Here is a 16149-nt window from a genome sequence, read left to right on the forward strand (position 1 = left end):
AGGGATTCGTGAGGAACAAGCCACATGCTAACTGCCTCATTTCCTTTCTGCTAAAACAATATAATAGTAAAAGAAAATACAAACATACAATGTATCTTCTACTGCGATAAGGGATTTAACAAAATGTAAGGTTATACAACTAGATTTTAATGTCCCCCAAACAACCACGTGACTCCGGCTGAGCAGTCCTTGATTAATGACGGTTCATGTCCAAAACGATAAGAATCTTGATTCAACAATTAGTTACTGGATATATACTAATGAATACGACAGGAAAAGTTCCTGTGAATATCATCTTACATGATGTGCGGTAGAGCGAAGAAACAAATAGCTGATGATAAATGCTATGACTTTACAACAAGCAGGAAAGGAGGGTGGTGAGCCCAATCCCTTGGGGTGGGGATGAGAGGGTGATCTCTGAGCAAAGACCTGAAGGAATGGATGAAAGCCATGTGGATATTCGGGAAAGACTGTCCCAAGGGGAGGGGCAGCAGGTGCAAAGGGTGTAGGCGGATCTCAAGAACATCGGAGACCTTTGTGTCTGGAGCCCAATGCATACAGGAAAGTGGCAGGAGGTGAAGATGGAGAGGAAGCTCAGGGCCCCACCAGGGGGGCTGGACACATGATTATAGAACTTTGGCTTTTATTCTGAGTAATGTGGGAAGACATTGGAGGGCTTCAGGCAGAGAAGTGATTCACTCTCACTACTGAGTAGAGAAGAGACACCAAAGGGGTAAGGTTGGAAGCAGGGAGACCAGCCAGGGGACTACCGCAGCAGCCCAGACAACCTGGTTGAATAAAAACCTAATAGGAGCTGTAAATCCAATTTGACTGCCCAAGAAAAGGGAAATTCATCTTAGACTATTTAAGACCTTGTGAATAGAAGTATTAGATGCAAAATAATTTAGAGAATCAAGCTCATTGCGGAGGAACACAAGTCTAGAGAGTCACAGGAGAGGATCCGGAGAAAAACAAACAGAAGAGTAGATGGTCTAAAATAATATAATTTGAAGCACAGTTCAGACACAGAGGAGAAGACAGGTAGCATAACGGATTCACTTTGCCACTTGTTAGCTGTGTGACTTTAAATAGGCCATAGTCTCCCCACACCTCGTTTCCTTATTTCAAAGCCAATGACAATATTATATGCATCTCATAGGAAATCGTAAGTATTATATGAGTTAATACATGAGAACACAGAAAAGAATTCTGGGAACCTAGTAATAAAAGCCACCCCAAATGAGAGGAGTTGTGTGATAATTCGGTCACTTTGAGGAGTAAGGGAAATGGGAGAATTGTCCATAGTCCAAGTTTTATCTATAGGAAACCCATCATATTCTAAGAATGAGTAGGCCCACATAAGCAAAATGAAAATGTACTGAGTTGATTATACCAGTTGTGCATTTTTAAACCGCTGAAGATAGAATTTGTTTCTAACATATATTCCATCCTCGTTAGGATGTTGCCTTAAGCATTATTTTATGTGTCTTTTTTTTTTCCCAGATGACTCAGTGTCATCACCTTGAATATTGTGTACTGACTAGGCTATAACGTGACACTGTCTTTAGGGCTTTACATTAATGGCTCCGAACAGCTTTATTGCTATTAACTGTGCTGTCTCTGCAGGTTCTGAATTAGCTGTCACTTCTTGAAGACTCTACTTCTAGTAGCCCTGCCCACTACAAATCTCCTCCCTGTTTCTGATCTGCTGTCTGCTAAAAGCTAAATGGAAACCAGATAACCGTGGAATTCAATCAGAAAGCCCCTTCTTCATAGGCTCAGACCTGAGGGCGTGTCTTCACCCTGCTGGAGCAAAGTGCATAGACTTTGAGATCCATATTTCCCTTACTGCTCTACCTTTTATACACTTCCAACTGAGTCACAAATGGTGGGGTTGCCAAATAGCTATGGCAGAAGCTTCTTCCGGTTCCCCAAGCTGAGAGGAAAATTTGGTTAATTTCGGAGGGGGAAAAAAAAGATGTTCTGTGCAATTTCTTGTCTTAAAATTGATAGAGTAATGCTTCCAACAGAAATAAGGAAGGCTATCAGGAACATAAAGCATAGGGACATTTAAAACTCCACATGGCCAAAAATGACTTGCATTTAGCCCAAATGGTTTCAACCACATACTTATCGAAGTGGATTTGTAAGTACTTTACAGAAAATAAATAACAAGTTGACTTTTGAGCCCAAAGGAAAAGCTAAAGCTTTTTCCTGTTTACATTTCTGGTTGTACAGCAGTCCCTTTTCCTACAGATAGAGCAAAGATAATCTCCATGAACAAAATTGACAAATATTTTCAACAGACAGAGTTCAAATTTGTGAGGACAAGCTGTGGATTCCAGGAGGGTTGTACTAATTATTACGGGTCTGAATTTATAATTGTATGGTGCCTGTCCTGTCACCCAAATTTATTTCTACACCCAGACTGAACAGAACAGCAGGCAGTACTAGAGCTAGAGTTTACTGGTGTAAACTTACATCTAGGGCCTTAGGCTCCAAACGTGAGCCTTTATCCTCAGCGAGATGGGAATCCACGGGAGAGTTTGAACAGAGGTCACATGATCTCACCTTCATTTGAGAAGCAGCAGCCCTGGCTGCCGTGTGGAGAAGAGAATGCACAGGGGTGAGATACAGACAGAGAGAGACCACTGAGAAGGTTATTGCAATGATCCAGGTGAGATATGATGGTGGGTTGGTGGCAGTAACAGAGTTCATGAGAAGGCAGCTGGAATTTGAATACATTTTGAAAGTAAAGCGAACAGGATTTGCTGACGAATTGGGTGAAGGCTGTTAAAGAAAGATAGTCAAGGATCACTCCAGGGTTTGGGGGTTGTACAACTGGGAGAAGAAGGGTGACATCAACTGACATGGGGAAGGTTGCAGGTAAAACAGTTTGGAAGGAAGCCTGGGAGTCCAGTCAAGTTTGTGATATCTAATAGAAATTCAAGTGAAGATGTTGAGAAGACTACTAGATATACAAGTCTTCAGTTTGACAGAGAGGTCAGGGATGAAGATATAAACTTGAACGTTATCCTCTAGAGATGGTTAGTCAAATGTGTCTTTTCAGTTAAGACCAAAAGAAAAGATTTTACTTCAGAAACCCAGTGTGCTGGAAAGCATTACTTATTTCAGGTCTCAGGAGGGAAAAAGGATGGATAAATAAGAGGAAAAGTTACTTGAAACAACACCTCCCCCAACCCCAAAGGAACCATCTGTGGACTGAACAAAGAAATGATAAAAGGCAATTTCAGGAACTTGGCCAGGGCATCACATTTTCTCACTGGTTCCTAGCAAAGGAGACACATCTCAGGAGCACAGGGTGGTTGAGTTGAAGCAAGGCACAGGTTCAGAGAAGGCAGCTGACACGAGAGAGGGTCGAAATTAAGTGGTTTAGACCCAGGCCAGGTCAAGGCTGAGCGATGCGCATTCAAACCATAGAAGACTCCTTCTGGAGTTAGCTCCTGCCTCTCAGCTAGAGTCTGAGGGTGACTGAGGACTTTTACACTTTGACTAATACTTCCTAATTGGCTCTAAATATCTTAGAATAGACCCACATCCCTTTTGGGTTCTACCTCAGTCTCCAGATTGAGTATAAAAGTCACGTTTTCTAATCCAGCTAGAAACGTCCAATAGTTGTTGTCTTCTTGAGGCCTAGCAGACTCATCTTGGAGACAATGTTCCCTTCCCTCCTCATCTTCTAAGGGATTTGTCTGATCTGGGCCATTAGTAGGGCTCCTTACCAACTCCATCCCCAGGGGACTAGGATAATTGGCTTAGGCTAGTCAACATTTGCATCTGTTTTGTGTTGGAGAATGGTAGACATCCAACTAAACTTGGCTCTGCCTTACGGAAGTAGGAGGGAATGTCTTTCACATAGGTAATATACATAGTGCTTTGTCCATCCACTGCAGAAGGGGCTATTTCTGGGGACATTTTCCATAGATATTTCATTCCAACCATGAATTTGGGTTGTTATGAATTTCAGGCACACAAGACAGAGCTTGCAAAATCTTCCTGAATGATGTCTTGGTCTGGAAGGAGTTTCCACCTCAGTATCAATATCACATTTCTCCCCTACCCATTGACTATACATGAGATAATTATATATGATATGATATATATGTGATATGACTATATATGATATAACCAGATAAGAGTGGATAAGAGGAGAAAGTCCTGATGGGAGAGCAAAGATATCTATCCAAACCACTACCCCAACTTTTCCAGGGGTATAGACACCCCCCCTCGCAACAGTGTTAACTATTTCTTCAATAAAAGAGATGAATGAGAGAATGAAAATCATGTAGAGCATATAATTTCTGTCTCGTACACTCTGCATTGTTGAGAAATTTTACTCAGATGACACAGATAAAAGATGATGTGAATAAACTCTAATTTGTAAGATTATAAACCTTTTCATGATCTCAGAGAAACAGGAGGTCAGAGTGGGCCCAAGGAGGCATCAGGTATGCTTTCCGAAGGAGATGATACTCTGAATCATAGGTAATCATTGATACTAATAATAGTAACAATACTAATATCTAAACTTTGCTGAGTGCTTATTATGTGCCACTCAGAGTTTAATTGCTTTACATGTGCTCCCTCATTTAATCCTCACAACAACCCTATGAGGTAAGTAATTGCAGCATTCTCATTTCCTAGATGAGGAAACAGGCATGGAATTAAGATCACAAAGCTCAAAAGCAATGGGAACTGGGATTCGAACCTCAGCAGTCTGGTTTCAAGATCAAACTCTGTGGTCAGAAAGGGCTTTTGAAAGAGTTCTTATCACAGGCTTGGAAAAGAGGGACAGTCAAGGTATGAAGAAGCATAAAAGGTCAGGCTGGACTGCTCAAAAAAATGGCCCCAGGATGATATCAGACTTGCATTAGTTACAAACATTTCTCCCTGCACTCTTATACAGCATTGATCTTCATGACTTTCACTAAGAGGAGACCATGGGTGCTCAGGCTATCTTGGCAAAAAGCTGGGTTTTTCTCAGTAGGATGAGTATATTCGGGGATAGAGAATAATTAGAGACAATAGATTCACAGATGACAACTTCAGATGGCGCGGCAGTAATTTTGTTCTTTTCAAAGTGAATCTTTATCGGTGATATAAAGCAGTGGGTCTCAAACAGGGTGATTTTTGCCTCCTAGGAGACAACTGGCAATGTCTGGAGATATTTTTGATTGTCACCACTTGGGGAGGGTGGGTAGAGGTCAGGGATGCTGCTAAACATTGCACAGTGCACAAGACATCTCCTCACAAACAAGAATTATTTGGCCCCAGATGTCAAGCGCCAAGGTCAAGGGACCCTGATCTAGATAATGCCATGAACGTAATTCTCTCAAGAACTAACGTGTGTACATGGTTGCACCTCCCCACATCTCAATCAGGGCCAAGCAGAATGGTAAGTAGCAATGAAAGCACAAAGTATCTGATCCTGTTTAGATGTATATATACGTGCATATATGCACTGGTCTCCATAGTAAATAGGAGAAAGCAAGAATAAATAAGATAGAAAATATCAGTCCAAATACTTAGCTCTGATTTGAACATCACAGGGGCGAGAACTAACACGTAAGGTATTTACTGTGTGTGCAGGGCACCAATGTCTATCACATTGCTGAGTGTTTGCCACCACCCTTGTGGTAGTTGTTACTTTTCAAATCCTCAGCAAGATTAGTAACTAGCTCCATGTCACCCCATAAGAGAACGGGGGGTTTAACCTGTCAGTGTGTTTTTTATTTTGATCCCTGACTCTTCCCATGGGACGTGGTAAAAGCTCAAAAGAACTAGTAAGACTGTTGAAGAAAATAATTATGATTTTTAAAAACAGATGAAAATGATGTCATACTTCTGCCTTGAAGTTTGTCGATGTCAACATGTAGGACATATTATCCAGACAGTTGCCTCTCTACCTAAAAGAATGGGAAGAAATTGACTGAAAGAACATGTCAAAAGCTCATGTTTAGTCCTAAGGGAGAATCATTTGACAGTTGTAAACACTGACACAGACTACTGAAGAGTGTTGGGTAATCTTCATCTCTGGAAGGTTTCATAGGCTGAGGAAGGTTTAAACGTGGCCTTGACTGAGGGAGAGGACATGGCTCGCCAGAGCTCCAGTAAAATGCTGTTCTGGGAACAAAAAATGAAAAGGAATAAATAAAGCCTACAGGACTTATGGAATACCAGTGAGAGAAAAAATGATGCATCATTGGAGTCCCAGAAGGAGAAGAGGGAGAGAAAGAGGTAGAAAGCTTATTTAAAGAAATAATGGCTGAGAAACTCCCAAACCTGGAGACAGATTAGACATCCAAGTTCCTGAAGCTAATAGGTCACCCCAACATTTCAGTCTAAAATGATCTTCTCCAAGACACATTATAATAAAACTGTCCAAAATCAAAGACAAAGGGGAATTTTCAAAATAGCAAGACAAAAAAAACAATTCTCTCATACAAGGGAATCCCCATAAGGCTATAAGCGTATTTCTTACCAGAAACCTTGCAGGTCAGGAGAGAATGAGATGATGTATTCAAAGTGCTGAAACATAAATGGTTTCCTCAACAAGGTTGTCCTTAAGTAATGAAGGTGAGATAAAGACCTTCCCTAAGAAACCAAAGCTGAGGGAGCTCATCTGCTCTAGACCTGCCTTACAGAAAGTGTTGAGAAGAGTTCTTCAAGCCAAAATGTAAGGAATTTGATTAGTCACATAAAAACATACAAAAATATACAGCATACAGGTAAAAGCAAGTATATAGCCAGATGTAGAATACTCAAATACTGTAATATGGTAGGGTGTTAACCACTTAACCCTAGCTAGTATAAAGGTTAAAGGACAAAAATATTAAAAATGGCTACAGTTACAATAATTCACTAATGGATACATAATATAACAAGATGCAAATTCAGACATCAAAAACATAGAATGGGGAGAGCAAAAGGGTAGAGTTTCTGTATGCAGTTGAAGCTAATGGGGCACCTGGGTGGCTCAGTCAGTTAAGCATCTGACTTCGGCTCAGGTCATGATCTTGTGGTTCGTGAGTTCAAGCCCCACATTGGGCTCTGTGCTGACAGCTCAGAGCCTGGAGCCTGCTTCAGAGTCTGTCTCCATTTCTCTCTGACTCTTCCCTGCTCGCTCTCTCTCTCTCTCTCTCTCTCTCTCTCAAAAATAACATTTTTTATATTAAATACAATTTATTGTCAAACTGGTTTCCATACAACACCCAGTGCTCATCCCAACAGGTGCCCTCCTCAATGCTCATCACCCACTTTCCCCTCTCCCCCACCCCCATCAACCCTCAGTTTGTTCTCAGTATTTAAGAGTCTCTTATGGTCTGCCTCCTTCCCTCTCTGTAACTTTTTACCCCCTTCCCCGCCCCCATGGTCTTCTGTTAAGTTTCTCAGGATCCACATATGAGTGAAAACATATGGCATCTGTCTTTCTCTGCCTGACTTATTTCACTTCGCATAATACTCTCCAGTTCCATCCACGTTGCTACAAATGGCCAGATTTCATTCTTTCTCATTGCCAAGCAGTATTCCATTGTATATGTAAACCACATCTTCTTTATCCATTCGTCAGTTGATGGACATTTAGGCTCTTTCCATAATATGACTGTTGTTGAAAGTGCTGCCATAAACATTGGGGTACAAGTGCCTGTATGCATCAGCACTTCTGTATCCCTTGGGTAAATTCCTAGCAGTGCTATTGCTGGGTCATAGGGTAAATCTGTTTTTAATTTTTTGAGGAACCTCCACACTGGAGAAAAGACAGTCTCTTTAACAAATGGTGCTGGAAGAACTGGACAGCAACATGCAGAAGAATGAAACTAGACCACTTTCTTACACCATTCACAAAAATAAGCTCAAAATGGATGAAGGACCTGAATGTGAGACAGGAAACCATCAAAACCCTAGAGGACAAAGCAGGAAAAAACCTCTCTGACCTCAGCTGCAGCAATTTCTTACTCGACACATCCTCAAAGGCAAGGGAATTAAAAGCAAAAATGAACTATTGAGACCTCATCAAGATAAAAAGCTTCTGCCCTGCAAAGGAAACAATCAACAAAACTAAAAGGCAACTGACTGAATGGGAAAAGATACTTGCAAATGACATATCAGATAAAGGACTAGTATCCAAAATCTATAAAGAACTCACCAAACTCCACACCCGAAAAAACAAATAATCCAGTGAAGAAATGGGCAGAAGACATGAATGGACACTTTTCTAAAGAAGACATCCAGATGGCCAACAGACACTTGAAAAGATGCTCAACGTCACTCCTCATCAGGGAAATACAAATCAAAACCACACTGAGAAACCACCTCACGCTGGTCAGAGGGGCTAAAATGAACAAATCAGGAGACTATAGATGCTGGCGAGGATGTGGAGAAATGGGAACCCTCTTGCACTGTTGGTGGGAATGCAAACTGGTACAGCCGCTCTGGAAAACAGTGTGGAGGTTCCTCATAAATAAACATTTTTTTCAAAAATCTGAAGTTAAGTTGATATCAGCATGTAAGATGTTTTATGTAATCCTCATGGTAACCACAAAGCAAATACCTACAGTAGATTCACAAAAGGTAAAAAGAAGGGAATCAAAGCATACCACTATGGAAAATCATCAATTCATAAAGGAAGGCAGTAAAAGGGAAAGAAAGGAAAAAGGGAATACAAAACAGCCAGAAAACAATAAATAAGATGGCATTAGAAATTCCTTAACCTATCGATAATTACTCTAAGTGTAAATAGATTAAATTCTCTAATCAAAAGACAGAGTGGCTAAAAACCAAGATCCGACTATCTGCTACACACACTTCACTTCAGCTTTAAGGACACATATAGGTTCAAAATAAAGGGATGGACAAGATAATTCTTGCAAATGAAAACCAAGAGACCATGGGTAGCTATACTTATATGAAACAAAATAGACTTTAAGCCAAAAAAGTGGTAATGAGAGACTAAGAAGGTCATTATATAATGGTAAAGAGATCAATTCATCAATAAGACATGACAATTATAAATACATATGCATCCAACATTGGAGCACCTGAGTATTTTAAGCAAATACAGATCTGAAGGAAGAAATAGGTAACAATATAATAAAGTAGGGGGGTTTAATGCCCCCCCCAATTTCAACAATAGATGGATCCTCTAGACAGAAAATCAATCAAAAAACACATTGAATTGAACCATACTTTGGGTCAAATGGATAATAGACATATATAGAACATCCCATCCAACAGAAGCAGAATACACATTCTTCTCAAGCACACATTAAATATTCTCTGGAATAGATGATATGACAGGTCCAAAAATAAGCCTTTGCAAATTTTATAAGGTTGAAATTATACCGAATATCTTTTCCAACCACAATGGTATGAAACTAGAAATAAATAACAGGAGAAAAGCTGGAAAATTGACAAAGATGTGGAAATTAAGCAACATACTACTGAAGAACCAATAAGTCAAAGAAGAAATCAAATGGGGAAATCAAAAAATATCTTGAAACAAATGAAAATGGAAACAAAACATACCAATATCTTTTAAAAGACATTTTCTAAAGAAGAAGACATACAAATGGCCAATAGGTACAATACGTGCAAACTGCTCAACATCACTCATCATCAGATGCAAATCAAAACCACAATGAGATATCACCTCATACCTGTCAGAATGGCTATGATAAAAAAGACAAGAGATAACACATGTTGGTGAGGATGTAGAGAAAAGAGAACCCTTGTTCACTGTTTCTGGGAATGAAAACTGGTAAAGCCACCATGGAAATCAATATGGAGGTCCCTCAAAAAAGTTGAAAATAGAACTACCAGGGCACCTGGGTGGCACAGTTGGTTAGGTGTCTGACTCTTGATCTCGGCTCAGGTCATGATCTCATGGTTCGTGGATCTGAGGCCTGCATCGGGCTCTGTGCTGATGGTGCAGAGCCTGCTTGGGATTTTGTCTCTCCTCTCTGACCCTCCCCCACTTGTGTTCTCTCTCTCTCTCAAAATAAATTAAACTTAAAATTTAAAAATTAAAATTAAAAAATTAAAATTAAAAAAAAAGAAAATAGAACTACCATATGATCCAGCAATTCCATTTCTGGGTATATATCCAAAGAAAATGAGAATAGGATCTCAAAGAGATATCATCACTCCCATGTTCATTGCAGCATCATTCACAATAGACAGGATATGGAGACAACCTAAGTGTCACTGGATGAATGGATAAAAAAGATGTGGTATTAGTTCTGAGAATGTAATGTACAGTATGGTGACCAGAGTTACCCATACTGTACTGTATATTTGAACATTGGCTAGGAGAGTAGGCTTTATAAATTCTCACTGCAAAAAGAAAAACTAACTCTGTGAAGTGATGGATGTGTTAACTAACCTTAGCATGGTAACCACTTTGCAATGTATGCATAAACCAAATTATTACACTGTACACCTTACGCTTACACAAAGTTATGTGTCAATCATATCTCCATAAATGTGGAAAACAAACAAAACCAAATGCTGTTCTGGGAATGAATCCCAACCACAGCCCAACTGTGGCCTCTTCCCAGCCCCCACCCCAACTCCCACTCACTGTATAAGGAAATGGGTTTAATAGGCAGCCTAGTCCTCCCCCCATTACATCTCTAACAACCTGATTTGATTGGTTCTCTCCTTTCATTTCCAACCCTCTCAGGACCCCATCTCTCCTGGCTCCTTATAATTTCCATTTTGAATGGTTAGATCCAGGTGGTAGATAGATGGGTTTTCATTGTACTATTCTTCCAACTTTCTTTATGTATGACAACTGTTATAATAAAAAAGTAGTAGGGGGCTTGCAGAGGTTGAGGGAAGATTATGTTGGGCCCTATTACCACTTAGAGATTTGGGGTTCTACCCTGAAAGAGATGGGTAGGCACGGAGGGGTTTGAGTAAGGGAATGATGGGGTCTGAGATTCTGTTTTAATGGGCTATGTCATGGTTTCCTTCCTCCATTTAAATCCGACTCCGTACAGAATAAAGAAAGTTGAAATTCCGGTTGTAGTTTTACCAGAGCCTCTAAAATGTGCCCTGCATTACCCACAAACAAAGCATAAATAGCAAATGACCTAAATCAAGTATAACACAGGAATGGCCAACCATTGTCCAAAGTACTATATAAATGCTGAAGCAGAATTAACCTCATCTTTAAAATTTTCTAGTTATGAAATGCATCCAATCTATTTAAGATTTTGATTTCTCTCTATGCCACTGCCCATGGTACAGTATTCGGTTTGGACCAAAAATAATCCTGGCAACCACCCTGCATGTTATTCAGTCATGGGGTTTCAGGCACCCCAATCCCAGTTCTTGTCCTCCATCGAGTACACACCTAGCATGGCATAGATGACCCATTCAAGTTATTCCAGGAAGAGGAGTTGATGACAAAGTGCCTTATAAATAAACAAAAAGTAGAACAATAATAATACAAATATGGAAACTCAAAGAATCAGTTGCTAGAAATCCTCTAATAACATAAGAACATTTTAAATTGCTGTATGATTTGGGGCAATATATTTAAATTCACTTAGCCTCCATTTCTTCCTTTGTGAAGTAGGATTAGTAACACTTGTTATTGAGTGAGTAATGAAAAGTAGTAAAAATTAGTTAATAAAATGAATCCTGTGAATAAAACTTTTACATTCCTTATAAGAAGTGATATTGAAAAAACTCAACTTGTATTCACAAAGAAAAGAAAAGAAAAGAAAAGAAAAGAAAAGAAAAGAAAAGAAAAGAAAAGAAAAGAAAAATTTACTTAGGGAAAATATTTTACAATATGGATAAGTATTCATATACACAATGACCAAATCTTAGAAGTAAGATAACCTATGTCTCTGGAGAGAAATACAGATCTGGCAGGGAGGTAGTGAGAGGGAATATAGAGATATGTAAGGCATCTATTTGGATTCTCTGCACAAAGAAAGAACTATGCAACTCTGAGAAAAACTTCCAAGTACACTGGTTTCTAGCCCCCAAAACACCCTCATTCCTTCAAAGGACTCCAGTATAATCCTTGGGGAGGTTTTGTAAATGGCATTTTATTTGCTGCTCTATTGGAATGTGCTGTGTCAAAGCACTACATTTGAAACTGTGACCTGAGGCCTCTGCAGTCATTGTACTACCGAAATGAACCTTTGTCTTACCCTTTATAGCTAAGCAGATGATAATCTAGCAAGCGAATACTATAATATGTGATGGGAATCTAATAAGAGCCTCGGTCACTCTTGGAATGACGGCAGATACTAACATTGGCAAACCTGTGTCACTTCTGAGCAAGCAGATTTTAGTTCTTATGTTCATTGATTTAAATTTTCTTTAGCTCTTCAAAGAGCAGATTAGATTACCTGGAATTATGCTAAATAAGACCCAAAAAGCTTATCATATGAATGAATTGTTCCATGGCTGGCTTGTGGCCCAAAGACCTTTGCTTTGCTTATAACAGCCCCGAGCAATGAAAAAATTGGATGAGTGACTCATATCTACATACCCGGTAGACAAATCACAGGCACCAATCCTCCATGTAAAAGAGTCTAAGTATCATTAGAATTTGACCAGGTGCACAAAGTTCTACCAGGCTGACTAGTTATTTCAACAAAACAGCCTATCCATCCAGTGAGATGGAATTTTTTAACTGAATTGATTGGAAATCCAGTTGATTCAATAAGTGTCAACTGGGTCAATGCTAGTCATAGAGTAAAAGAATAAAAATATAGAGTAATCATTTAAAAACAGGATCATTACCTAACTGAGTTGAACTTAATATTGGGACAATTAGCTGAGTTACACAAGTTTCCCTACATTTCTGTCTTTTTCTGTCTTCAGGGATTGTATGGAATTATATCCTCTGGGGGAAAATGAAGGTATAGGTTGGGGCTAGAAGTAATGTGTACTTGGAAGGATTTTCTTTGCAATTACAGTTGACCTTTGAACAATTTGGGAGTTAAAGGCACCAGCTTCCTGTGTAGTAGAAAATCCAGGTATAACTTTTGACTCTCCAAAACCTTTACTAATAGCCTGCTGTTGATTGGAAGCCTTACCAATAAGATAAACAGTCAACTCACACATATTTTGCATGTTATATGTATTATATACTATATTCTTACAGTAAAGCGAGCTAGAAAAAAGAAAAGGTTATTAAGAAAATCATAAGAGGGCATGTGGGTGGCTCAGTACTTGAGCATCTGATTTCGGCTCAGGTCGTGATCTCACAGTTCGTGAGTTTAAGCCCCACATCGGGTGAGCTCAAGCCCCACTTTGGGTTAAACATGAGCCCTGGGTGAGCCCCGCTTCTCTCTCTCTTCTTTCTCTCTCTCTCTTCCTCTCTCTCCCTCTACCCTTCGTTCATTTGCACCCTCTCTTGAAAGGGTGCAAATTTTCTTTCTTTCTTTCTTTCTTTCTTTCTTTCTTTCTTTCTTTCTTTCTTTCTTTCTTTCTTTCTTTCTTTCTTCCAAGAGAAAATACATTTACAATATTGTACTGTAAAAAATCCACATATAAATGGACCCACGCAGTTCAAAGCTGTGTTGTTCCAGGGGCAACTGTACACTAGCAGAGTTTCTGCAGGTTTTTTTTTAATTTTTTTTGTGTTGAAAATTCAAACAGATCCTTGATCTATATTCCAACCAGCTGTCTCCCTATCAGATGTACGTGTGGTGTGTTTTTTTGGATGGGTGGGTTATCTATTTCTGATATTCAGCCATTGTAAATATATATGTTCATGGGGCAAAATATTTCCCTTAAACCCTTTTATTCCTCTTTCTGGCCTCAAGCTGAGGAGTCTCAATATCAATTTTAATAAATAAAAACTTCATTCACAGAGCACATTTTCTTTATTCGTTTTGCCGGGTTTTATTATTTATCTCATTCTGTTCTCCCAATAACCTTTTGGACAGATAGGGCAGGTATTAGTTCCTTTTTAAAACTAGTCTGTTTACACTAAATGGAGACAACTTATTTCACTGGATTGCCTTCTCTCCACTCTTACGAATCCCTGCACACCTAGGGCCACGCAGTTAGTTAATGGTGGTGTCAGGATTAGATCCCAGGCAGTACGGGTAATACTGTGCATACACCAACACTAAACTACTCTCATTGGGATCTGAGGCAGCATCTAATCGCCAAACACTTGAATATTTCCACATCCAACATTATTAAATACCATAAATAAAGGTCATAAAGAGCACTGTATCTGTTCAGGTCAGGTATTGCTGCCAAGTGGTTTTGAGGGGGCTTGGGATTTGGGAGTTGCAGATAAGGGACTGTGGTTATGTATTCCTCTAGCCTTCATGCTCTCCGCCACTATGTGAAGCAACTAATCATTAATATACAATGACTACTTGCACACCTTTCCCCCTTACTCCAAGGCTTTTCTAGATAGCAAACCAATCTATTGGTGGTCAGCAGAGAGAACCATTAAAGCCAAGCATTTTCTCCATCAACTTCATTATGCACAAGATTGAATTCTCTTCTTTCTTTCACTACTAGGAGCTCAACTACACTACACAAAATCATTCCATTTTTTACCTGCTTATTTCCCTCTCTCTCAACTTCTCTGGCTACCTTCAGAACAGCCAGAGAGAGAGGAGGAGGAATAAAAGGATGAGACCATATCACAGGGAAGTCAAGAAGAAAGAGTGTGGCAGAGAGGGCAAGGTGCCCTACACTGTAAAATGCATCCAAGAGATTCAGGAGGGTGAGGACCAGGAAGCTGTGACCTTGATAACTGGAAATTCACCAGTGACCTTTGAGGGAACAGTTTCCTCCAGGTTATGGGAATGGATGCCAGAATGCAAAGAATTGGGAAACAAGTGGATGGTGGTAAAGCCAAGGCAGTGAATATAGACCTAATGTTTAGTGAGCCAGGATCAATGTCCTTTAAAGATCTTCAGAGTCTCTATGAATTGTCTGTACTAGTTCCATGTACTTTCTTATTCTTCCATTAAAACTTGCTTTTCCTCAGGCCCAGAACTATATGGTCAAAGCAGGGAAGAATATCCAATGGAAAAAAGACAGTCTCTTCAACAAATGGTGCTGGGAAAACTGGACAGTGACATTCAGAAGAATGAAACTGGACCACTTTCTTACACCGTATCCAAAAACACATTCAAAATGGATGAAAGACCTAAATGTGAGACAGGAAACCATCAAAATCCTAGAGAAGAACACAGGCAGCAACCTCTTTGATCTCAGCCAGAGCAACTTCTTACTAGACGCGTTGCCAAAGGCAAGGGAAACAAAAGCAAACATGAGAAACTATTGGGACTTTATCAAAATAAAAAGTTTCTGCATGGCAAAGGAAGTAATCAACAAAACTAAAAGTCAGCCTACACAATAGGAGAAGATATTTGCAAATGACATATCTGATAAAGAGTTAATATCCAAAATCTATAAAGAGCTTATCAAACTCAACACCCAAAAAACAAATAACCCAGTTAAGAAATGGGCAGAAGACATGAATAGACACTTTTCCGAAGAAGACATCCAGATGGGTAACAGACACATGAAAAGATGCTCAACATCACTCATCATCAGGGAAATACAAATCAAAACCATGATGAGACACCACCTCACACCTGTCAGAATGGCTAACATTAATAACACAAGAAATAACAGGTGTTGGTGAGGATGCAGAGAAATGGAACCTTCTTATGCTATTGGTGGAATGCAGACTGGTGCAGCCACTCTGGAAAACAGTGTGGAAATTCCTCAAAAAACTGAAATAGAACTACCCTATGATCTAGCAATTGCACTATTAGGTATTTACCCAATGTATATAAAAATACAGATTTGAAGGGGTACATGCACACCAATGTTTACCGCATTATCAACAATGGCCAAACTATGGAGAGAGCCCAAATGTCCATTGGCTGATGAATAAAGAAGATGTGGTGTGTGTGTGTGTGTGTGTGTGTGTGTGTGTGTGTGTATACATCAAAAAGAATGAAATCTTGCCATTTGAAATAACATGGATGGAGTTATTATGCTACGTTAAATAAGTCAAAGAAAGACAAATACCATATGATTTCACTCATATGTGGAATTTAAGAAACAAAACAGATGAACATATGGGAAGGGGGGGAGGAAGAGAAGAGAGGGAAACATACC

Source organism: Prionailurus bengalensis, chromosome X, assembly GCF_016509475.1.
Source record: "Prionailurus bengalensis isolate Pbe53 chromosome X, Fcat_Pben_1.1_paternal_pri, whole genome shotgun sequence".
NCBI classification, from domain to species: domain Eukaryota; kingdom Metazoa; phylum Chordata; class Mammalia; order Carnivora; family Felidae; genus Prionailurus; species Prionailurus bengalensis.